Source organism: Eublepharis macularius, chromosome 1, assembly GCF_028583425.1.
Source record: "Eublepharis macularius isolate TG4126 chromosome 1, MPM_Emac_v1.0, whole genome shotgun sequence".
Taxonomy (NCBI): Eukaryota; Metazoa; Chordata; class Lepidosauria; order Squamata; family Eublepharidae; genus Eublepharis; species Eublepharis macularius.
The window spans coordinates 128515774-128540410 of NC_072790.1; the positions used below are offsets into that span (position 1 = coordinate 128515774).

At 40.5% G+C, this 24637-nt stretch overlaps 1 protein-coding gene and 1 pseudogene across 2 annotated transcripts in view; both read left to right on the plus strand.

Annotated features, from left to right (window-relative positions):
- Nucleotides 1-24637, plus strand: part of PPP1R14C (protein phosphatase 1 regulatory inhibitor subunit 14C) — a 76652-nt gene that overhangs the window by 30487 nt on the left and 21528 nt on the right. The gene's annotated exons all lie outside the window — the stretch shown is intronic.
- Nucleotides 3114-3258, plus strand: LOC129345830 (U2 spliceosomal RNA; annotated as a pseudogene).

Consider the following 24637-nt stretch of genomic DNA (forward strand, 5'->3'; position numbering starts at 1 on the left):
TAAATGTACAACTTTCATTTGTTTTTAAAAATAAGCCTCTAGCTCTCCTACTTAAGCAAAAATTTAAAAAAGCATGCAAATTCTACCAATTCTACTAAGAATAATCTTGCTGTTTGCTCCCAGTGTTTTCACCAGTGAATGCTAGGAACCAAGATACTTGAGAAATGCTTGGGTACTGGATTCTTTTGATAATAGCAAAAAAATTATAATTAACACATTAAATAATTTAAATGTGTGAGACTGTTTTTTGGTTTGTGCTGTTCTGTGGCTCCTGCTTCCTCCAGTTACTGGCTACAACCTACACGTTAACCGCCCCCCGCCCCCCACACATACTGCACACCTATTGAGTGAGGATTCAAAGAACATGCTCTGGAGCATTACAAAATGCACCCTTTAACTACCACTTGTGACGAGTTCTTGTTGTTCTTTTCCTGGGGGTTGCTTGTTCAGGTCCTTCACACTCACCCAGTGATCACATAGTAAACTACCCCTAACAGTGCAAAATGGTCATTATGTCACTAGGGAATTTCCCAGTGGGCCAGTGGCCTGCTCTCCCACATGAATATTTTTTATGATCATCGATCAGCCAAACCCATTTGGGCCAGTCCAGCCAGGGACGAGAGCCACTCAGCATGGGCGAGCGGTGCCCAACTCAGCAGGGGTGACTTCTAGCCCGAACAAGCAGTGCCCTTTCCAGGGCTGTTTTTTTCATCCTGGTGTAGTTTGGCTCTTGGGTCTACACCACTTTTGTTAGCTTTGCTAGTGACACACACCTGAAATATAAGCCAGATAATTATGGTACTTTATGGATTGCAGTGCTTCAAAAATAGGCACAGTATTCTAGGCGAAATTGCACTCTTAACTGTGGCAATATTCAGACCTTTGCAGAGCCAGTCAGACCAATAGTAAGTTATTCTGTGCTGATCCATGCTTCCAACAAAACATAGGTAAACAATGACAACATTATTGTGGCAATTTAAATTACCATCTGTTAGCAATAAGAGATTATTCTGGTTAATGGTCAGGGTTGTTAGAAATATATTATACCATGTAATTTTTAAAACTCCGGTAAGTTTTTATCCTTTAATTGTTAACTAGAAGTAAACAAATCTTCAGACTGAGCTTTGACCTGTTTAACATTCTAAACTGGTTAAGATAATCTCAGACACTTAAAGATGGGGTCAACCATTCATTCATAACTAAATGCACTCAAAGCTATGAAAAATAAATGACACACTTCAGTCTCATCTCTTAGGGAAAAAAAGTCACTTGGATGGCAAAATATTCTATATTCCAAGGCATGAACAGTGTGTCATCAAAGTAGGAGGCACAGTTAGCAAATGTATAACTGCATAAAATTTGAAAGTGGTATATTTTTAATACAATAACAGAAAATTGAGAAAATTATTAAATAACCACAATCAAAGAAAACAGTGAAAGTGACGGACAGATAAAATAAGGTTGGCTTGGATGTTATAAAGCTATGTTAATATATATTGGAAGGAGATGACAAGAATTCTTAACAAAAATATCAGGTTCACTATCTGCTATGGGGGGTAACTTTATCTAGCTAGTTCCTGTTCTGCCACTTACATTTAGATAGAATCCCCATCCTGTTAGAGGGAGAAATAGTTCTTTCAGTTGCATTGCATAACAGAGAAAGGGTGTTATGCACAGAGCCAGTTTGGTGTAGTGGTTAAGAGCGCGGGACTCTAATCTGGAGAACCGGGTTTGATTCCCCACTCCTCCACTTGAAGCTAGCTGGGTGACCTTGGGTCAGTCACAGCTTCTTGGAGTTCTCTAAGACTCAAAACACACGAGACGAAAAACCTAGATTCAACTCGTGTTCTCTTACCTAAAGGTTTGTCGGGAACTGTAGGCATCCTTGCAGCTTAAAGTTTAGTATTTACAGAGCAGCAGGGAGAGACGTGCAGGTGTCCTTGCAGCTTAAAGTTTAGCATTTACAGTGCAGGCGTCCTTGCAGCTTTAGCATTTACAGAGCAGCAGGGAGGGAAGTGCAGGTGTGGGGTGCCTTTCCTCCCACTCTCAAGGTGCATCACAGCATTTTCCCTTCCCCTCACCCGACCTGGCCCTGCAGAGCGACGCCTGGCTGCACCGGGAGACTTTAAGCTGCAAGGACCCCCACACTTCCCTCTCTGCTGCTCTGTAAATGCTAAACTTTAAGCTGCAAGGACACCTGCACGTCTCTCCCTGCTGCTCTGTAAATGCTAAACTTTAAGCTGCAAGGATGCCTACAGTTCCTGACAAACCTTTAGGTAAGAGAAACACGAGTTGAATCTAGGTTTTTCATCTCGTGTGTTTTGACTCTCAGTCTCACCCACCTTACAGGATGATTGTTGTGGGGATAATGATAACATAGTCCGCTCTGAGTGGACATTAAGTGGTCCTGAAGGGTGGTATATAAATCAAATGTTATTAATGTTATGTTACAGAATCAGCAAACAAAGTGGTGGTTGACACCTTTTGGGGCATTTACAGGAAGACCAATGCAGCTGCCTGGCAGCTAGCAATTTGGATGCGTTTTAGGAAACTTGTAATATTCTTCCAGGACATTCAGTTGCAGACCTAAAAGTAGCAGTTCTGCAGAGGAATTTCAAAGGGGGATTAGAAAGAGAGGCTGCTGAATTGCAACTGATAATGAAGCTCAAGACAACGCATCCACCTGGACTGAAACGAGACAAAGACTTCCTTTCTCATTACCAATGCTAATTTCTCCACACCCACTACCCCTCTGCGTATCCCACCCTATTCCATCATGCCTGCCTTTGTCATTCACCACCTATTATCATTTGGCTTAGGTAATCACTTCCCTGTCCAAGATATAAGGAAGGATGGACTCATATTCTAGCGGTGTCTGAAGAAGTTAGCTGTGGCTCACAAAAGCTCATACCCTGCCACTAATTTTGTTAGTCTTATAGGTGCTATTGGACTGTTGCTCTTTTCCACTGTAATATTCTTACAATCCAAAAATGATATTTACTCTTAATGGCTTCAGCTTTGCCAGGTGGGTATAGAATTATGAACGGCTGTAAGACAAGATTAACCCTAAGATCTTTCTGTTCCGGTGTGTGTTATTTTGAATCTATTCTGCTATCGCTTCTCAGCCTTTTGGCTAAGATCAAGTGTAGTGTAATCTATTCTGCTCTTCTATTATCCAGTTATGTAATTTGACGTTGTTTTGATGGATTTCTGTAATCTCTTTTGGAAATTTTAGTACCTACTTCAAACTTACCCATTACATGATTTGCCTTCGGCCTCAAGTTTATAGCACTGATCTCAGTTCAGATTCTGGACATTTTGGCATGAATGCATTCTTCTTATGAAACATTTACTTTTATAATCTGCTTATGTTCTTCAGGTAGCATTTTATTTAAGAAAAGATTTCTATCTCATTGGTACTTCCAAAGCAGCTTGCAGTAAAACTGTAAAGAGTTACTTTATTTTTTTTAGAATTATGTAACAGAATCAAAACTATCATTATGCTCAAACCCCTTGGAAGGCCAGCAGTAAAACCGAAGGCCCAACAGAATCTGAAACTACCATCATCCCATCATAGCCAGTCTCCCAACTCCTTGAAGTCCAATTAGAGAATTACTTTTCCTACTTTCCTAGCCTACCTTCCTAAAAGGTGGTAGAAGTGGCTTTGCCGGGGCTGTGGAGAGCTACCCCCCCGTGCCACCCAAGGAGATGTTTAGGATTATATATGAGGGGCACCATTACAGTGGCATGCCTCTGAGATGCAAGGGTTGGTAACTTTTTCTTATTGTAGGCTGTATTGTTATAGGGAATGTGCAAGCTGGATCTGATCTGAAAGGGCGCGGGTTAAATGTGCCCTCCGGTTCATCGTCCTCCCCCCCCCCCCCAGCCTGTTGTTGCTTAGCCTCCACTCATTGGACGAGAACAGCTTCTGTAACCGCTTCTTATTTGTCTTTAAATGCTGTATGACAGGATCTCTTCTCACAGTTTAGGGCTCTCTTTTCCTATGACCATTGGAACTAATTCGACTGCCTTTCAGTAGCCTAAGAAGTGGCATAAAATAATTTTTAAAATTCCATATATCATAAAATGAAACAATATGGAAATAGCCAGCAGAGAAATAGATCAGTGGAAATAAAAACTAAAATAAAATAGCAAACAATTTGACAGAACCATTGTTCAAGTCCAGTAGCACTTTGAAGACCAACAAGATTTTCAGAGTATAAGCTTTTGAGAGTCAAAGCTCCCTTTGTCACAGGTTCCCACCAGAAACTGTCAAGGACGCAATATCACTTTACAAAAGGAGCATTCGAAACCAATCTTGTTTCAGCCATCCTATAACCCACTAATGGCAGCATGTCTTATTAGGGACAGAATTCCATAGTCTCTGTGCTGTCTCAGAGCAGAACCACAAGTGACAAAAGGCACAGGTTGGACACTTGTCAGCTTCCCTCAAGTTTTGATGGGAAATGTAGGCATCCTAGTCTTGCAGCTTGGCTCTCTGACTGCTGTCCAATGGACTTTTCAACTGTCACTTGTCCAACATTCCGCCAAGCTGCCTACATTTCCCATCAAAACTTGAGGGAAGCTGACAAGTGTCCAACCTGTGTCTTTTGTCACTTGTGGTTCTGCTCTTAGAGTATGCCAAATAGAAAGCTAATAAAAGATTCCTTTTGAGTGTCTAAGTGGACTAATCACATTCTTTTCTTCACTCAGATTCTGTTAAAACAATAGACTAGCTATGGTGGCAAAATTTTCTAGAAATCTTACGTAATCAAGTCCCATAACTTCTGATCTGTGCCCTAGTGGTTAACTAGTTTACTGAATACTGTGCACTTGGAAGGTTTGACCTTTTTGTATTGGCTTTCCCCATGCATTGCAATACACTGCAGAACTTCTGTAAATGTTAGTGAAATATCTGCCAAACAGTTATGGTGGTGGGTAAGTTGACAGGCAGGATGTACCCTAGAAGACATCTTGGACAACATCCATAAGCCTCCGGCTATTTAAAGTTGCTAGAAATGTTATGTCATTGAAATGGCATCCAGCATGAGGGTCAGTGTGGTGTTCTCTAAAGTCCACATACACTTTTACTTCCTAGTACTTATTGTTAAAGTCTAAGGTAATTTGGAGAACTAATCATTACTGGTTTACAAAATCTGGATAGCATCCATTCTCAGTTGTATCACATTGAATATACAAAGCTGGACTGCTTTTTAAAATAATAGTAATAACATTCTCTTTATATACTGCCCTTCAGGACAACTTAATGCCCACTCTGAGTGGTTTACAAAGTATATTATTATCCCCACAACAAAACGCCTCTGAGGTGGGTGGGGCTGAGAGAGCTACTAGAAGCTGTGACTGACTCAAGGTTACCCAGCTGGCTTCAAGTGGAGGAGTGGGAATCAAACCCAGTTCTCCAGATTAGAGTCCTGTGCTTTTACCCACTACACCAAACTGGTTCTCTTTTCTTTGCTGACATTCCTGGACTGCAGTTTATGGTCAAGTATAAAATTCATTGAAGTCCTAAGTGCATTGCTAATGTGAGTGTTAAATTTTTAACATTGTGCATAGCATTTTAAAGAATGACAGCACAATCAGCACAGCCTACTGAAAAATCTTCTTAGATTGTCTCAACAGGATTCCATTTGTGGTAAACTTTTGCCTTAAATGTTAAGAGGGTATCAGAGAAATGGATTCAGCCTCCTTTGTATTTTAAACCTGCTTCTGTGTAGGCTTCAAACAACAAGCTTAACTGCTGGTCCTTGGGCTTTATTTTTTCCTATAAGGCTAGCAGCATTAACATTCTTGTTTTTGCTGTGAATGAATCTGAATGGAATATGATATGGATTGCACAGATGTATCTTGTGGGCATAACAAACAGCAGGCAAGTCTTGACCCTTAGGGAAAAGACCATAGACTGCATTCAGCTACTCTGATTCCTGGATATATGTGGGAGGCCTTATCCATTTCATGTACATAAAAGGGCCACACAGTTCACAACAATAGGTAAATCACTAACCAAGTTTTAAAAAATATCATCTCAGGAAACCATGTCCAAATCCAGTGATTTCAAGCCTCTTGGAAAAGGGATGAATAATCTACTTAATATGCTGGTATACAACTTTTCTGCTGTCTTGATTCTGTAATATGTTTCCAACACCTACCCTTGGAAAATATCAATGGTGTGCAGACTCAAGTCTGAGGTTACATATCTGTATTAAAAAGTAAAACCCTGTTCAGATGCTGTGGAAAGGAAATGCTTTGGCTTGTGCGTTTGTAGCTGGAGCTATTGTTACACTTGCCCCATTTCTCTGAGGCTTGAGATACTCCAGGGAGTAATGCTTACCCAGCTTGTTTCTCCTTGGAGGAGAGAGCACAGGACTCTTATGGAGGTCTTGGGGTATTTGCTGTATTTATAAATATGTGTGGAACACATGTAAAGACCTCCAATGTGGTGGTCTGGGTAGTGTTTGTCCTGAAGCAGAGTACAAGAGTCCTCCTTGTCAGACACAGAGAATGAAGGACAAGGAACTGAATACCTGACTCCACCACAGCACAGAAGGAAGGAGACAGTTGAGAGAGCTCCTTTAATGTCTTAAGAAAAACCACAGGAGTCTGAGCCAACACATTCATCTGGAATGCAGCTTGGCTTGTCAACTTTGGGGTGGGAAATTCCTGGAGATATGGGAGTGAAGCCCAGAAGATGGCACCTGTGGCACCTGATGGCATCTGTGGCACCTGAAGCCTGTCCCCCGTTGAGAGCCCTGAACTTCCCTAACCCTGTCGGAGTACTGGCTGCCATAATCAGGTACAGCACCTTTAAGAATTAGCAGCCTGTTCCTGGAGGGGCAGAACTTGCATCTCATCCTTTGCTGGAACAACATCAGAGGTTTAATACTGTCTTGGCCCTGCTTGAGTGACTCAATTCAAGCAGGGCAGTGTCAGACTAGGCTCTGGGAGATCCAGAGACCTACTGGGCCATGGAAGCTTTTTGGGTGATCTTAGGCCACTCGCGCACTCTCAGCCTAACCTACCTCAAGGGGTTGTTGTAAGGATAAGAAGGATAAAGGGGAGAATATTGTAAGCCACTTTGAGTACCCATGGGGGGGAAAGGTGAGATATAAATGAAATCAGTAAATAAAGGCACCCAGTTACTTTTGAAGGTAGCATATCTGCTACCTATATCAGATCCCAGAGGAAGAGTTCCTGCACCCTCCAGATGATTCAGCTAACTGAATACGGGATACAAACAAAAACACTGGTTTCTACCGACCATGTTACTAATCAAACACCTCCTATCCCACCACCACCAATATGCAAATTTACTCATCATCAGCTCATAATAGCAATACCTCCTCTAGTTAAATAATTAGAGGTTCCATTCTTTGACCATAAAAGGTCTATGTTATCAGTATCTCTTATTTTTCTGATATGCAGTTAATTTCACTAAAGTATAGATCTCTTTCATTTTCAACAGCCAATCTTGTAGTTTAGGGGTGTTTTTCTGTTTCCATTGTTTGGCAAAAACCAGTCTGACAGCTATAATCAAATGTAGGGCAATTATTTGCTGGTCTCTAAGTAAATTAGGTAAATCATTCAGGAGTAATATCTCTGGTTTCTGAGGGATTTGTACTTCCAAGCCAATTGATATAATTTTTACTACTTGCTGCCAAAAGTTGGCAGCCCGTATACATGTCCACCACATATGAAAGAAATCTGCTTTGTCATCATCACAGAACGAGCATGAGCTTGTATTGGTCGTATACATCTTTGCTAACCTTAGAGGGGTTGAATGCCACATAAATCATTTTCAACACGTTTTATCTTAAAGAGAGACAAACTGTCTCTATTTTAGATAAGGTAATTGCCTCTTTTAGATAGAGGTAATTGCTTCGTCATCTTTGACATCTCTTTGTCATCTCCTGGGTTCCTTCTTATACAAATACCCACCTGTTGCTTCTCTCAGGCTGGTATAAAGTTTCCCTCTTCTGGTCCTGATAGGAAAGTTAACAAAGCCACTTCCTGACCCTTGAGGCCAGTCTGTAGTCATTAAGGCATATCACCACTCTCTTTGTCAAGTAAGGTGGGCTGAACTATAGTGATCACAGGACAAGTTATTATCAGTTAAACCATTTTTTATTTGAACATTAACAGGACCAGGAGCTGCTTGTGATAACAGATCATGAGTTGCTGATGTCAAAAATTAGAATAAAGCTGAAGAGAAACACTAAAAGATTCATAGTGCTGAAATATGATCTAAATAATGTTCTTCAAGAATTTAGAGACCATGTAAAGAATAGATTTGCAATGCTAAGTTTAATTGATCATGAATCTGAAGAACTATGGGCTGAAACCAGAGATATTATTAAGGAAGAATGCAAAGACTATTCCTGTAGCCAAAGAAAGGAGAAGCCTAAATGGATGACTGAGGAAAATCTTAAAATTGCTAAACACAGATGAGAGGCAGAAACAAAAGGTGATGGAAATAGAGTCAGAATTCTAAATGTAGCTTTTCTGCTACTTGCACGCAGAGATAAAGTAATATATTATAATAACCAGTGCAAAGAAATAGAATAGAAGAACAAAAAAGAAAGAACCAAAAGATCTGTTCCACAAGATCCAGGAAATCAAATTCAAAGCATGGCTCGGGATGCCGAAAAATCAACACGGAAATACAGTATCCAATCAGGATGAAATAAAGGAACAATGGAGATGATACACTGAAGACCTATACAGAAGAGATGGAAGGATGACATATTCCTTCAGAGAAGAATCTTTTGATGAAGAACTAGAAGTTTTAGAAAGTGAAGTGAAAGCAGCACTCAAAGCAATTGAAAGAAACAAAGCATCTCTAGTAGATGGGAAACCAGTAGAGCTATTTCAAGCTATAGAAATCGTCCATCAAAATCTTAGCAAGAATCTGTTAACAAATATGGAAAACAAAACAATAGCCCACAGACTAGAAACACTCAGTCTACATTCCAGTTCCAAAAAAGGGACTGCCAAAGAGTGCAGCAACTATTGGACTATCAAGTTAATTTTCTCATGCAAGCAAAATGGCACTCAGAATTCTACAGCAAAGACTCTTACCATATATGGAATGAGAAATTCCAGATGTTCAAGCTGGATTTAGAAAAGGAAGAGGCACTAGAGATCACATTGCAAATTTATGATGGCTAATGGAACATACCAAGGAATTTCAGAAGAAAATCAGCCTGTTTTTTATAGATTACAACAAAGCTTTTGACTGTGTGGATCATGAAAAGCTATGGATGGTGTTAAAAGAAATGGAGGTGCCATAACATCTGCCTGTTTTGATGTGCAACCCTGTTATTCTGGACAAGAGTTACTGTTAGGACAGAATATGGGGAAATAGAATGGTTTCCAATTGGCAAAGGTGTCAGACAAGGATGTATTGTTCAACTTCTATGCAGAGTTTATCATAAGGAAAACTGGATTAGATTTAGAAGAAAATGAAAATTGGTGGAAGGAACATCAACAATTTGAGATATGCAAATGATACCACGTTACTGGTAGAAAATAGCAAAGTCTTGAAATGACTACTGAGGAAGATTAAAGGAGGAAGTGCCAAAGCAGAATTACAGCTGAACATCAAGAAGACAAAAGTAATGACAACTGAGGAATTACACATTTTAATGTTGACAGTGAGGAAATTGAAATTGTCCAAGATTGTCTATTCCTTAGCTCAGTCATCAACCAAAAAGGAGACTGCAGCAAGAAATCAGAAGAAGATTGAGACTTGGAAGAGCAGCTGTGAGGGAACTAGAAAATATCCTTAAAGGTAAAGATGTCTCTCTGGGGACCAAGATCAAGATAATCCAAACTATGGTATTCCCCCTTTGCATGGATGTGAATTTTGGACAATGAAGAAAGCTGACAGGAAGAAAATTGATTCATTTGAAATGTGGTGCTGGAGGAGAGTTTTGCAGATATCATGAATGGCCAAAAGCACAAATAAGTGGATTCTAGATCACTTCAAGCCTGAATTCTTCCTAGAAGATAAAATGACAAAACTAAGGCTATTCCACTTTGGTCATATCATGAGAAGACAAAGACTCTGGAAAAGTCAATAATGCCAGGAAAAGTAGAAGGCAGTAGGAAAAGAAGAAGACCTAGAACAAGATGGTTCAACTAAATAGAAGAAGCCACATCCTCCAGTTTGCAAGATCTAAGCAAGTCTGTTAATGATCTGACGTTTTGGAGGCCTTTTGTTCATAGGGTCGCCATAGATTGGAGGCAACTTGACGGCACATAACACATGTTTTAACATTAACTATACCGGTGTGGATTACACTGCTGTGTATAGTACATACTGTCTGATGTAAATATAATCTTACTATGTAATTTCTGCATTGTTTAACATGTTAGTGCTTTGTTAAACAATGCAGAAATTACATGGTAAAATTATACTTACATCATCCATTTTCAGATTTCTGCAATCCAAACCTTATTGCTTTGTTTATTCAGTGTCCCATCCTGTTGTTTGTATTTGACCTTCAGTGTGTAATTTGCTTTGAGACTCAGTGTGAAAGGTGGACTATAAGTAATGTGAATAGGATGTTTTTTTTGTTTTCAAACATCTGTTGTTCTCTGGTCCTTGACAGTTTGTCGTTGTTATATTCTCCTAGCACAATTTCATTTTAGAAATGTATTACATTTGCAGGATAAAATGATCAGTAGAAAGATAGTTATAGGAAATAACCAGGTACAGGGAGGTAGATTTGTGTTGCTCCAGTTTTGTGAGTGGTCTAATTCACAATCAAGGATTGAGTTAAATCAAGTAAAACAGAAGTAATGTTTGATTTTATTTAAAATATTTATCTCCACAGATCCCAGGTGGCAACAGAAAGCTGCATATACATAAAAAAGACTATAACAGTACGCAATAAAAACACAAATAATGAAAAATACGTGAATACTGACTTCCTACATTATTTGGTTATATTCCTAATGAACATTGTTGGAAAGGAAGTTCTTGAAGGACTGATAGTATACAGAGTGAGACTTAATCCTGCATTGATTTTATGAAGCTTTCTTAGTCTCCAGTCCACAGCAAAAGTGATCCTACTTTGGTGCTAAACTGTAAATCAACAGCTATGCCAAAAATTATAGATTGGTTGAAAGTTATTGGATAACTTGGAAAGCAAAATCTGACCTTTGCTAGCAGATTATGTTTATGTTCCATAACAACAAAATGGCGGTCACTCCTTTTGGAATCTGTAACTGTAATACTGAGTTGCAACTTAAAACCACAGCCCTCCTCTACTTCCTGTTTTCCACCAACCATAATTTACCATGATAGAAAGCAAACTATGGTCAGCATCTTCCCTCCAAATTCACAGTTCTTCACAGTGGCAGACAGCACTCATGTATTAATGTTCTCCCCCCCAAATATGTAAAATGCTTACATTTTACCTTCTGTGTTACTGTGTAACTGTGAAGCATCTGCTGTTTACTTCCCAAGCATGTGCTTAATAATGATCTGGCAGCAACTGTACCTTATGGTGTTGAAAACTTGATCTTGCTTTCTTGCCAAGCCACATTACCTCCTTTGGGCCTCAATATGCATGGTCTGAATCATGCCTAGAAACTTTCCTCTGAATAGTTTATTATGTCTTAAATATAATTATTTTTTCCATATATATTTTATCCATTTTTCCATATAAATTAAATAAACAAACAAACAGAAGTATAAGCTATAGAAGGATAAGCACTACACCAAAGAGCAATTCAGACTGTAAATAAATAATTGCATCACCATAATTAGTGAGTTATATTTAAATATTTTATGTTTGAACATATATACAGTATTTTACTTCCCAATTATAGCAACTCATAAAAGGCAAAATGAAGAGTTCTATCATGAATTTTATTGTTTCAAAACATAATAAATAATGATCAACATTCAGTTAATTTATCTGATATGAGCCATCTAGATCATATCGATCTCTGATATGTTAATTTTGTCTTTAAGACAGTATGCCTAACACAATTGAACCATTCAGTCTTAGATGGAGGTTGTTTCTTCCAATTAGCAGTAGTTGCCATTTTTGCTGCAGTTAGCAAACTTAAAACTAATTCTAAAACAAAAGAAGATACATATCCTTTCTTCTGAGTAGTTGATTATATCATAAGAATAATTATTAAACAATTTTTAGGTTTCTGTAGAACTGTTTGAAATTTAAACTCAATGTGCTATGTAAATTGGTGGCATTTAACAACTGCACATTGCCTCTGAACAGGTAATTTATATTTTACTCTAAATTAAAAATTCTGTACCATTTCCAGATTTCTGAACAATTAGATTAGTTTTTCACACATAGCATCATAGACAGACTGTGCAGAATATGGCATGTTGTATATCTTGATATATTAAACTTTCTCTGATCCTCAATGTTGAGAGATTTGAGAAGTGTAGATGAAATCTCTGAAGTCCAGGTAGGATTCCAACAGAGCTGGTTCTAGATTACTGGGCCTTTGGCAACAACCAGAGCCCCTTCCCCTCTAATACAGCCCTGTTCTCCTTTAACCACACCCCTTCCATTTAGCCCCTCTCCTTTCTTCTGTGTCCACTTTTCTTTCCATTACAGCTTCTGGTAAAGAGAAATACAAAATTTGCTTTCTTGTTTGCCTTTTATGCCTTTGTATAAAACTAGAGAGGAAAGATGCCTTCCTTGACTTTATTGGGTGCTTTTCAAAAAATTGTCATCACATATAAAAGCTACACAAATTTGTTCTGGAGGAGATTTGGTATCAAGGTCTACAGAAAAGTTTCTCCACTCATAAGCAGCTGAACAGTCCCAACACACTAAAGGTTTTCATGGGGAACCATCCAGTAGAAAGAAAGAACTTTTATCACTCAATGTTGGATCAAAGAAGCCATAACTTACAAGGAACACCCCCCCCCCCCCAATTTTTAATAATGAAAAATGCATCACTCACTTGTTAAACCAAGAGTTATATCTTTGATGCAGTGAATTTAATTCTACAACAAATATCACAACCCAAATCTTTAATCATTGGTTTATACATTTGTGGAAGTGGAGAATGCCCTCAAGTCAGAGTTGACATATGGTGACCCCTGTGAGGTTTTCATGGCAAGAGACTAACAGATGTGGTTTTCCGTTGCCTGCCTCTGCAACTCTGGTCTTCGTTGGAGGTCTTCCATTCAATTACTAGCCAAGACTGACCCTGCTTAGCTTCTGAGATCTGACGCAATCAGGCTCACCTGGGCTATCTAGGTCAGGGCTTATACATATGTACTGTCTGTAAAATTGATTTGTATTATCATTTTTATCTATTTCCCAACTTGAGCACCCTAATTAAATTATATATGTTCTTGCCAATCATGAACAAGATATGTACCATGAAAATGCTCCTCTAATACATCAACTAGTTTTGGCTACTTCAGCAAAACAAATTTGACAGCATCTAGGTGAGTACCCAGTATGTCTGAGACAGTACTTTCACAGTCAGTTGTGGCAAATTCTGCAAAGGACACTTTCTTGAGTTCTCTTGCTCCAGGAATAAATGTGATGTGATATTCCAAAAAATTTCTTTGCTTGAACAAAATTGTCTGCAGCATGCATCAACACAGGACATCAGTTGAGGAGAGAGCAAAGGTACAAACAACCCCCTGAGGGTTTTTTCTTGAATAATGGCTTTCACTCCTTCAGCACTATTATCATAGCATGCAGAGGAGTTAGCCATGTTAGTCTGTAGTAGCAAAATCAAAAAGAGTCCAGTAGCACCTTTAAGACTAATCAACTTTATTGTAGCATAAGCTTTCGAGAATTACAGTTCTCTTCGTCAGATGCATGGAGGGCAAGAAGAAACTGGTCAGATATATAGGTGGAGAGGGGAGGGCGGAGTAGATGCAAACAGTAGCTTCTGATATGGAGATCAGTTTGCTTCTGTTAAGGAAGTCAGTTACTTCTGATAATGAGATAACCATTCATAGTCTCTATTCAATCTCAGCTTGATTGAGTCAAATTTAGATATGAATTCCAATTCAGCAGCTTCCTGCTGGATTTTGTTTTTGAAAGGTTTCTGTTGAACTACAGTGACCAGTGGGAGAACACTTCAATCTACCAGGACATTCCATCAAGGACTTAAAGGTCACTGTAGTTCAACAGAAACCTTTCAAAAACAAAATCCAGCAGGAAGCTGCTGAATTGGAATTCATATCTAAATTTGACTCAGTCAAACTGGGATTGAATAGAGACTATGAATGGTTATCTCATTATCAGAAGTAACTGACTTCCTTAACAGAAGCAAACTGATCTCCATATCAGAAGCTACTGTTTGCATCTACTCCGCCCTCCCCTCTCCACCTATATATCTGACCAGTTTCTTCTTGCCCTCCATGCATCTGACGGAGAGAACTGTGATTCTCGAAAGCTTATGCTACAATAAAGTTGGTTAGTCTTAAAGGTGCTACTGGACTCTTTTTGATTATCATAGCATTGGCTACAAATATTAGATACCAGTGAGCCCTACCTTTGTTATCCTGCCCAACATAGTATTTGCAAGATCTTTTCCTGTTTGTATGTGAAATTCCAAAAAACTATCCTTGATGTATGTTGATTTGCTGTTAACAAAGAGAGGGGGAATGTGTATGAACGGAGTGGGCAAATTGTCCCTTGGTACATTGGTGAGAGCATAGCATCTATCACCATAAACTAATAAAGTTGCCCTTTCCCTCTTGACTGTGGTGTGAAGTTTGCAATGTGAGAAAAGAAACACAATTATTTCACAGCAGGGGTGGGCCTGGCACATTGCTGATATCAGCACTGGAGTCCAAGTGGTTAGGAATAAGGGCTTAATGATTAGTAGAATTATGGGAACAGGTTAATTTATCTAATTGATAGAATGCTTGAACTTAGCCTTTCTTGATGCCAATTTTGGGTGCTGCTTGTATAGAACTTCAGGTCTTCTTAAGGGCAGTGTGTCATAGTATGGTCCCTAAGAGTAAACTGCCACAACATAGCCCACTTGTTAGGGGAAGGGAGCACTGTTTGAGGCCAAGATGTGAAGGCCTGGTGAATGACCCCCCCCTCCCCAAAAAAGTTTTTATTTTTTTCCCTGAGCACTGTTTCAACTTTTTTCAATGGAAAAAGTAGAAGTTCTGGGAAGCATGAATGAAATACTTCAAGACAAGATTTGACTCAAGAGTACGTAACATGAAGATTGTTGTGTAAGACAGTCTACAGGTTTGGATAATAACTTCTGTGAATACTGTAGTCATGTACAACATATTTCAAGTACATGTTTATAATGTAAATGTCCACATTTAATACATTATAATATGTATGATATACTATTGAAGTGTTCAGTGTTATAAAATTTAACTCAGTGTCCAAATTGGCTCCTATTCCTGCTGTAACTCTATGAGACATTGCTACCAAAATAACATATTTTGGCTACTGTCCAAGGACAATTGTCATATAATAATTTGAGACTGACTTTTGAGTAGACCTGCTTAGGATTGCTTTCTGAGCTTACTACAAAATTGCTTTTCCGTTTTTAACTTCCATACTTAGCTGGGGAAAAGCTAAATGAAAGCTAAGATGCACTTGCTAATGTAGCATAGAGTGCAGCAGTATGTAGCACTCCACTCCGTCTCAGGAATTGGGTATATTCACAATTTTTGCTTAGAGCAGCCTAAGGCATGTCATACTCTTAAATTCCATAAATACACCAAGCAGTATAATTTTATATGATTAAGTAAAACAAACAATTTATATAACATATTTAAATTTCTTGTTCCTTCAAAGACTGTGCACACTCAGTTTCTCCTGGTGTGACTGCTGCTGTTCTGTCTTGCTGCCTGCCACTCCTGCTGTAGGTGCCAGGAGCTGGCAGTCACAGGGCCTTAGTCAGGAGATTTGGAACTGCAGGTGGGTGAATGACTGCTAGCTAAGAAGACTGATCATGACTCTGCAACTTCTTGTCTAGGTTTCTCCCAAGTAAACTGCCCTTATAGCTCCAGGCAGCCTGCTGACTGAAGGAAAGAAGGCAGGGTTTTGCTCTGGGCTGGTTGGTTTGCCTACACAGCGTCTGAAACCCCAAGACAGTTGCATGCAGCCTTTCTAGTTTATTCTGCAAATGGTGCCTGCTGCCTCCACAGTCTCTTGTGCCTGTATAGTGTTCTGTTGGCATTCATTCTGCACAGCCTTAGCAATCTATGGCTGTGCTATAGTGCCAAGTTCTTAAATTCAGAGGAGCCTAATAAAAGCTGGTTAGCTTAATTACTGACCCCAGGAGTCTCCTTTCCATTTTTAACATTAGAACCACTGTTGTAGCTTTTGCTTCTGTTAGGTGTTCTCTGATAGGGTAACTACTTGCTGAAGCATCAGGAAATAAGATGGGCTCAACTCAGAGAAAGCATGCAGTTATGATTTGGCCTGCCAGGCCCATTCCTACCTGAAGTGAGATTACAGCCGAGCCCCTAAAAATCCCACTGGAGATTCTGGGTTGTGCTTTTGCCTGAGGAGATGGGAGAGGGCAGCCAGCCAGTGTGCAGAGTAGCTCTCCTGCCCAGTTTATTTCCTACCAAGCATTTTTTCCCCTTGCGCAGGATCCCATTTCCCAGTAACAAAAGGTTGACAGATGTTCTGCTGGTCTTGCTAAATGACACCTCTCATTGTTAGATCTCTGGCCTTGTGCTAGAAGGTGAGTTTGTGCTAGTCTTAAGAAGACAGGGACACTGGTCTCTTATTATTCTCACTAGGTTATCTGTATGTGCTTTGGTGGAACTCCTGTGCCTCAAGGGTTGCCCGACATGCAGGAACTTAGCAGGTGAAACATCCCATCTCAGTGCCAGGACTATTGCGATCTGGGTTTGTTAAGGGCGTAGGAACTTTGTCAAAAAGGAAAGCATTCCAACTTCTGTAGCTGTTGCTCTAAATATTTGTTCTGGTCTGTTTCCTGCAGGGAATCAGTCCAGTGGATCAGCTTTATACTCCATTGCAGATAATTAAGATGCACTTTAAATTTCTGTGTTTTGGTACAGATGTATCATATAGCCTGGAGCCTGTTGGAGACATGTATAGCTGCTTTAATTGTAGTTCATTTTTAAGATCGAGGGGCTGTAAAAACTGCCAAAAACCAGGGGTTGCTGGTGAGATTACTAGCCTACTTGTGAGATTAGTAGCTTTAGTAGGAATGGCAAATATCAGACTATGGATAAAACAATGCAACCAAATAGCATGAGATCTGTTAAGCAATGCAATCAGAATAGAATTAGAAATAATATAAAAAATAATCAGTTATGATATTTCAGACAGCACAGAAGACAGAATTATAACAGTAGAAGACAATGCAGTAAGAACAGGATAATATATATCCCATATATATTATATATTATATTATATCCCATAGTCCAACTCTGAGTTTTCTGATGATTTTAAGGTTCACTTTTTGCTTGATAACTCAGATGTAGAACCAGAGGAGTTAGCCGTGTTAGTCTGTAGTAGCAAAATCAAAAAGAGTCCAGTAGCACCTTTAAGACTAACCAATTTTATTATAGCATAAGCTTTCGAGAATCAAGTTCTCTTCGTCAGATGCCTGATCAAAACTGGGCAGATACAGAAGAGGAGGGGGAAAGAGAGAGAAAAAAGGGAGGGGGCATAAATCACAAGAAGGCAGAATGCAATTAGCATGGAGGCTATCAAAACATTCCTTTGCTTGGAAATGTAAACATTTCCTTTTGGTGTGCAGTCAGTTTGTAGCAGTGAAGGTATCCAATTCCTATGTAGTATAAGCCTTCGATGACCACAGCTCTCCCTGCCAGCTGCATCTGACAAAGAGAACTGTGGTCCCCGAAAGCCCACACCAGGCGTCACTGGGCTCCCCCAGATCACGCCTCTGTAAAGAGAATCTGTTACCTGTGGTAATGTGATAACCATTCATAGTCTCTATTCAGTCCCCGCTTGACAGAGTCAAATTTGCATATGAATTCCAATTCAGCAGCCTCCCGTTGGATTTTGTTTTTGAAAGGTTTCTGTTGAACCACAGCGACCTTTAAGTCTTTGGTGGAATGTCCTGGTAGATTGAAGTGTTCTCCCACTGGTTTCTGGACGTTTCCATTTCTAATGTCAGATTTGTGTCCATTTATTCTTTTGCGTAGAGGTTGGCTGGTTTGTCCAATGTACAGAGCAGAGGGACATTGTTGGCACATGAGGGCATATATCAGGTTGGAGGATGAGCAGCTGTAAGAGCCAGAGACAGTGTAGTTGATGCCATTGGGTCCTGTAATTGTATTCCCTGGGTAGATATAGGGGCAGAGCTGGCATCTGGGTCTGTTGCAGGGCTTGGTACCTGTGCTGGTGACTCTGCTGGCCGATTCATGATTGTAAGTGAGAAGTCGTTTAAGATTGGGGGGCTGTCTGTAGGCAAGGAAAGGTCTTCCACCCAGGGCTTCTGAGAGAGAGGTATCATTTTCCAGGATGGGTTGTAGCTCACTGATGATACGTTGGATCGGTTTGAGCTGGGAGCTATAGGTGACAACCAGTGGTGTTCTGTTGTTAGTTCCTTTAGGTTTGTCCTGGAGCAGACTGTTTCTGGGTACTAGTCTGGCCCTGTTAATTTGTTTCTTCACTTCATTTGGTGGGTACTGTAGTCCCAAAAATGCTTGTTGTAAATCTCTTAAGTGTGAGTCTCGGTCGAGAGCATTGGAGCAGATACGGTTGTAACGTAAGGCTTGGCTGTAGACAATAGACCGAGTGGTATGTTTAGGGTGGAAGCTGGAGGCATGTAGATATGAGTATCGGTCTGTTGGTTTCCGGTATAAGGTGGTATTTATTCGTCCATTATGTAGTTGTACAGTGGTGTCCAGGAAGTGTACCTGTTGTGTAGAGTGGTCCAGGCTTAAGTTGATAGTAGGGTGAAAGTTATTGAAGTCCTGATGAAATCTCTCAAGGGCTTCCTTCCCATGGGTCCAAATGATGAAGATGTCATCCAGGAATCTTAAGTATAGTAGTGGTTCCAGTGGATGGGAGCTGAGGAAGCGTTGCTCTAAGTCCGCCATGAATATGTTAGCATATTGTGGTGCCATGCGTGTGCCCATGGCTGTGCCATTAACCTGTAGATATAAGTTGTCACCAAATTCGAAGTAATTGTGAGTGAGCACGAAGTGACAAAGTTCAGTGGCGAGGTTTGCTGTGGTTTTGTCCGGGATAATATTCCGTATGGCTTGCAATCCATCTGCATGTGGGATATTGGTGTACAAGGCCTCCACATCCATGGTTGCTAGGATGGTGTCATCTGGTAGGTTGTCAATGGATTGTATTTTCCTGAGGAAGTCAGTGGTGTCCCGTAAATAGCTGGGTGTGCTGGTGGCATAGGGCCTGAGGATAGAGTCCATGTATCCCGAGACTCCTACTGTGATGGTGCATTTTCCTGCAACAATTGGGCGTCCTGGGTTACCCGCTTTGTGGATTTTGGGTAGTAGGTAGAATCTTCCTGGTCGTGGTTCCTGGGGTGTGTCTGTATGGATGCATTCTTGTATGTCCATGGGGAGTGTTTTTAATATTTTATTGAGTTCCCTTTTGTATTGTTCAGTGGGGTCAGAAGGTAGTATTTTATAGAATGTTGTGTTGGAGAGTTGTCTTTCTGCTTCTTGTATATAATTTTGTTTATCCATGATGACAACTGCTCCGCCTTTGTCAGCTTCCTTGATTACGATGCCAGAATTATTTTGGACGCTGTTTATGGCCTCTCTTTCTCCACGGCTGAGGTTCTGCTTTAGGTGTTGTTGTTTGTCAATTACCTCAGCCTGAGCCCGTCTACGGAAGCATTCATGGATAAACAAAATTATATACAAGAAGCAGAAAGACAACTCTCCAACACAACATTCTATAAAATACTACCTTCTGACCCCACTGAACAATACAAAAGGGAACTCAATAAAATATTAAAAACACTCCCCATGGACATACAAGAATGCATCCATACAGACACACCCCAGGAACCACGACCAGGAAGATTCTACCTACTACCCAAAATCCACAAAGCGGGTAACCCAGGACGCCCAATTGTTGCAGGAAAATGCACCATCACAGTAGGAGTCTCGGGATACATGGACTCTATCCTCAGGCCCTATGCCACCAGCACACCCAGCTATTTACGGGACACCACTGACTTCCTCAGGAAAATACAATCCATTGACAACCTACCAGATGACACCATCCTAGCAACCATGGATGTGGAGGCCTTGTACACCAATATCCCACATGCAGATGGATTGCAAGCCATACGGAATATTATCCCGGACAAAACCACAGCAAACCTCGCCACTGAACTTTGTCACTTCGTGCTCACTCACAATTACTTCGAATTTGGTGACAACTTATATCTACAGGTTAATGGCACAGCCATGGGCACACGCATGGCACCACAATATGCTAACATATTCATGGCGGACTTAGAGCAACGCTTCCTCAGCTCCCATCCACTGGAACCACTACTATACTTAAGATTCCTGGATGACATCTTCATCATTTGGACCCATGGGAAGGAAGCCCTTGAGAGATTTCATCAGGACTTCAATAACTTTCACCCTACTATCAACTTAAGCCTGGACCACTCTACACAACAGGTACACTTCCTGGACACCACTGTACAACTACATAATGGACGAATAAATACCACCTTATACCGGAAACCAACAGACCGATACTCATATCTACATGCCTCCAGCTTCCACCCTAAACATACCACTCGGTCTATTGTCTACAGCCAAGCCTTACGTTACAACCGTATCTGCTCCAATGCTCTCGACCGAGACTCACACTTAAGAGATTTACAACAAGCATTTTTGGGACTACAGTACCCACCAAATGAAGTGAAGAAACAAATTAACAGGGCCAGACTAGTACCCAGAAACAGTCTGCTCCAGGACAAACCTAAAGGAACTAACAACAGAACACCACTGGTTGTCACCTATAGCTCCCAGCTCAAACCGATCCAACGTATCATCAGTGAGCTACAACCCATCCTGGAAAATGATACCTCTCTCTCAGAAGCCCTGGGTGGAAGACCTTTCCTTGCCTACAGACAGCCCCCCAATCTTAAACGACTTCTCACTTACAATCATGAATCGGCCAGCAGAGTCACCAGCACAGGTACCAAGCCCTGCAACAGACCCAGATGCCAGCTCTGCCCCTATATCTACCCAGGGAATACAATTACAGGACCCAATGGCATCAACTACACTGTCTCTGGCTCTTACAGCTGCTCATCCTCCAACCTGATATATGCCCTCATGTGCCAACAATGTCCCTCTGCTCTGTACATTGGACAAACCAGCCAACCTCTACGCAAAAGAATAAATGGACACAAATCTGACATTAGAAATGGAAACGTCCAGAAACCAGTGGGAGAACACTTCAATCTACCAGGACATTCCACCAAAGACTTAAAGGTCGCTGTGGTTCAACAGAAACCTTTCAAAAACAAAATCCAACGGGAGGCTGCTGAATTGGAATTCATATGCAAATTTGACTCTGTCAAGCGGGGACTGAATAGAGACTATGAATGGTTATCACATTACCACAGGTAACAGATTCTCTTTACAGAGGCGTGATCTGGGGGAGCCCAGTGACGCCTGGTGTGGGCTTTCGGGGACCACAGTTCTCTTTGTCAGATGCAGCTGGCAGGGAGAGCTGTGGTCATCGAAGGCTTATACTACATAGGAATTGGATACCTTCACTGCTACAAACTGACTGCACACCAAAAGGAAATGTTTACATTTCCAAGCAAAGGAATGTTTTGATAGCCTCCATGCTAATTGCATTCTGCCTTCTTGTGATTTATGCCCCCTCCCTTTTTTCTCTCTCTTTCCCCCTCCTCTTCTGTATCTGCCCAGTTTTGATCAGGCATCTGACGAAGAGAACTTGATTCTCGAAAGCTTATGCTATAATAAAATTGGTTAGTCTTAAAGGTGCTACTGGACTCTTTTTGATTCAGATGTAGAAATAACTGAAATAGTAGCAAAGTTTCTCTATAGTGCTATGACTATACGCCTTGACAAGTAATATTTTATTTCTGATTTTGCTACATTACTCTCTTCCTCTTATTTGTAATTTTAATCTTATTTTGTATGGATTGCATCCTGCACCTTCAACCCTTAAATTGGATGACTGTTCATTGTATAATATTTATGTCACTAAAGGCTTGGATATGGATGGATGGATAATACGTATCATACGTAGTGGCATAGACTACAGTCCTGTTCCCTTTATGAAAGCATCTTCCTAGTATATACTCTTATATGCCTTCAGACTAAAACTTCTCTATCAATACTATATAACTTGATAGACTAATAAGTGATGAGTACATTTCTGATGCCCTTATGGATGACTAGAAGAAGCAGTGATGTTGCTGGTGGATGTTAAGTAAAAAAAAAAAAGTACACATCTTTCACTTAACAGACAATGACAAAGTGGTGGTGCTACTAGTGTGCCATTCTTGTTGAATACTGATGCTCTAGAGTAATTGCTGTAAACCTGTGTCCTCGCTTCTCCTAGTTATGATTGCTTGTTAAAATTCTGGTGTGCTGTTTTGATTAGCTCAAATCATGTTATGTTGAAAATCTGAACTTTTGCTGTCTTGTGTGTATCTGATACAGGATTTTTAAAGGAGTGTACAAGGCTGCAGAAAGACAGATCTTGCCTCCATATAAAGAAACTTTTCTGTAATGTGAACTTGGAACATATTTGTGCTTTTCTTGCTTCTCCTCTGATAGTAAAAGTTGTGATACAAGATGAATGTGTAAATATTTATCAGACTTACAAGCAATGTGAATGTTAGTTGGTTCCTTGGTGTTCTGAACATGCAATGGGTGGGAGGAGACCCTTTTTTAGTTACTTGTATTACATGTTGAGAATTTGAAACAGAGAACACTGCTGTCGCTTACTGAACTTGAGAGCCTTCAGACAAGAGCCACTGCTGCTGCCTTAATAGTACTGATTCTAGACTAGAAGGGTACTGCTTTCTTCTGGGATTTCTGAATGTAAAATTTAGATCTGGATAAGGTTTTTTTAAGTAGTTGGCCTTGGCAGTTTAATAGAGCTTATTGGCCATCTGTTCTGTCTAGTTCATCACATGGTAAAGTTGCACTGAGCCAAAACACCAACAGAACAGCATGTAGCAAAACAACTTGCTCTTGTATATTAGAATGAGTTTTCTTCTGAGTAGATTAGAAAGGGGTTATTAGTAAGGGTTTATTAATCACATCTCATACATGTACTTGGGAGTAAAGGGAATCAGAAGGAGCATGCTAGAATTAAGGTAGATTCCCTAGCTGGCTTTGTTTCAGTCCAGCAACCCTCTTCTCGACGGGTGGGCACCCAAGCCAATTATAACCTCTTGACTAGACTTCTCATTGCTGTTGCATCCTGCTGACTTACTAAATAGCACCACCATCTGTCCTTTAATTTGTCCATTTGCTGTATGAAGGAGGCAATAGTGTGAAAGGAATGTAACCCAACTCTGAGGCTCAAAACTCTCCCCTCTCCCCCCTTTGAAACTGAGTTCTTAGAAGTTGGTGCTTCCAGTCCTCTTGATGCTCCAGAGATTCTCTTGCTCCAGAGAATTAAAATAACAATCCATAAGATTATGGCAGAGCTTTAGGGAAGAGGTCAGGATGCTCCTGCCCCCAGTAATAGAACTGCCTTTTCTCTCTCTTTGCTGCTTGGCTGCCTAAGCTAGCTAACGCACATCATTCTGAAGTCCCATCACGTCTGAAGTAGGCAGGCTTTGCAGAGGAGAAGCTCCTTCAACACTGCTGCTGTGATCCTCAACCTCAGCTTTAAAAGAACAACACAAGCCTTACTTGTAGAACTTTTCACCTTTCAAAATGTATCTGTTCTAAAGGTTGCAAATTCAGTGGGCCTCTGAGGTTGTTGAGAGAAGCCTCCTTGCTATATATAATGACAGACTAGACTTCGTTTCCAGTATGAGCAACAGCCTCAGCCTGTGAAGTTTTACGTTACATAAAGCAACAATAGTAATAAGATGGAACCTGTCAGCCCAGTCCAAATAAAGTATTACTTATAATTGCAGGGAGCAGCTAGATTAATTCTACAGGTCCATAATAAGGTTAGAATGAGGAAGTCAAATGGGGAGAGACAAGCAAGGAATTAGAATTGGTTTTTGGAACTGGGTGAGATCTGAGAGTGGAACCACAAGTGACAAAAGGCACAGGTTGGACACTCGTCAGCTTCCCTCAAGTTTTGATGGGAAATGTAGGCATCCTAGTCATAGAATCATAGAATCATAGAGTTGGAAGGGGCCAAACAGACCATCTAGTCCAACCCCCTGCCCAGTGCTGGATCAGCCTAAAGCATCTCTGACAAGTATTCATCTTCTTGAAAACTGCCAGTGAGGGGGAGCTCACCACCTCCCTAGGCAGCTGATTCCACTTTTGAACTACTCTGACGGTGAAAAAGTTTTTCCTAATAGCCAGTCGGTACCTTTGTGCATGTAGTTTTAGCCCATTGCTTCGCGTCCTACCCTCTGCTGCCAACTGGAACAGCTCCCTGCCCTCCTCCAAATGACAGCCTTTCAAATATTTAAAGAGAGCAATCATGTCCCCCCTCAACCTCCTCTT